Source organism: Perkinsus marinus, assembly GCF_000006405.1.
Source record: "Perkinsus marinus ATCC 50983 genomic scaffold scf_1104296972312, whole genome shotgun sequence".
Lineage (NCBI taxonomy): Eukaryota > Perkinsozoa > Perkinsida > Perkinsidae > Perkinsus > Perkinsus marinus.
In genome coordinates, this window is record NW_003201811.1 from 1 (window position 1) to 1,228 (window position 1,228).

General features: G+C 47.4%; 7 non-coding genes across 7 annotated transcripts; all 7 read right to left on the reverse strand.

The window, feature by feature from the left end:
- Window positions 1-71: 71 nt before the first annotated feature.
- On the reverse strand, window positions 72-143 carry Pmar_PMAR004682. Its single transcript has one exon. It is a non-coding gene; the product is annotated as a tRNA-Thr (tRNA).
- Window positions 144-245: 102 nt separating this feature from the next.
- Pmar_PMAR004683 lies at window positions 246-317 on the reverse strand. The gene has a single exon. It is a non-coding gene; the product is annotated as a tRNA-Thr (tRNA).
- Window positions 318-419: 102 nt separating this feature from the next.
- Pmar_PMAR004684 lies at window positions 420-491 on the reverse strand. Its single transcript has one exon. It is a non-coding gene; the product is annotated as a tRNA-Ser (tRNA).
- A 102-nt stretch (window positions 492-593) lies between these two features.
- Window positions 594-665, reverse strand: Pmar_PMAR004685. Its single transcript has one exon. It is a non-coding gene; the product is annotated as a tRNA-Thr (tRNA).
- A 102-nt stretch (window positions 666-767) lies between these two features.
- Window positions 768-839, reverse strand: Pmar_PMAR004686. The gene has a single exon. It is a non-coding gene; the product is annotated as a tRNA-Thr (tRNA).
- Window positions 840-941: 102 nt separating this feature from the next.
- On the reverse strand, window positions 942-1,013 carry Pmar_PMAR004687. The gene has a single exon. It is a non-coding gene; the product is annotated as a tRNA-Ser (tRNA).
- Window positions 1,014-1,115: 102 nt separating this feature from the next.
- On the reverse strand, window positions 1,116-1,186 carry Pmar_PMAR004688. Its single transcript has one exon. It is a non-coding gene; the product is annotated as a tRNA-OTHER (tRNA).
- Window positions 1,187-1,228: the final 42 nt, after the last annotated feature.

The window sequence follows — 1,228 nt, forward strand, 5'->3', positions numbered from 1 at the left end:
CCTGTATCCTTTGCGGAGTGAGCAAACCTGCTCCTGCTCCTCATACCCGACTAGAGCTTAATGCTGCTGTAAGCCACTTGCCAGGATTGAACTGACGACCTTCTGCTTACGAAGCAGACGCTCTACCACTAAGCTAAAGTGGCACACACACTACCTATATGAATCAATAATCTTCCTGTATCCTTTGCGGAGTGAGCAAACCTGCTCCTGCTCCTCACACCCGACTAGAGCCTAATGCTGCTGTAAGCCACTTGCCAGGATTGAACTGACGACCTTCTGCTTACGAAGCAGACGCTCTACCACTAAGCTAAAGTGGGGCACAGATTAAGTATATGAATCAATAATTTTCCTGTATCCTTTGCGGAGTGAGCAAACCTGCTCCTGCTTCTCGTACCAGACCAGATATTTATGGTGTTATAAGCCACTTACCAGGACCGAACTGACCACCCTCTGCTCTCAAAGCAGACGTTCTGCCACTAAGCTAAAGTGACACACCAGATAACTGCATAAATCAATAATCTTCCTGTATCCTTTGCGGAGTGAGCAAACCTGCTCCTGCTCCTCATACCCGACTAGAGCCTAATGCTGCTGTAAGCCACTTGCCAGGATTGAACTGACGACCTTCTGCTTACGAAGCAGACGCTCTACCACTAAGCTAAAGTGGCACACACACTACCTATATGAATCAATAATCTTCCTGTATCCTTTGCGGAGTGAGCAAACCTGCTCCTGCTCCTCACACCCGACTAGAGCCTAATGCTGCTGTAAGCCACTTGCCAGGATTGAACTGACGACCTTCTGCTTACGAAGCAGACGCTCTACCACTAAGCTAAAGTGGGGCACAGATTAAGTATATGAATCAATAATTTTCCTGTATCCTTTGCGGAGTGAGCAAACCTGCTCCTGCTTCTCGTACCAGACCAGATATTTATGGTGTTATAAGCCACTTACCAGGACCGAACTGACCACCCTCTGCTCTCAAAGCAGACGCTCTGCCACTAAGCTAAAGTGACACACCAGATAACTGCATAAATCAATAATCTTCCTGTATCCTTTGCGGAGTGAGCAAACCTGCTCCTGCTCCTCATACCCGACTAGAGCCTAATGCTGCTGTAAGCCACTTGCCAGGATTGAACTGACGACCTTCTGCTTACGAGCAGACGCTCTACCACTAAGCTAAAGTGGCACACACACTAACTATATGAATCAATAATTTTCCTGTCTCCTT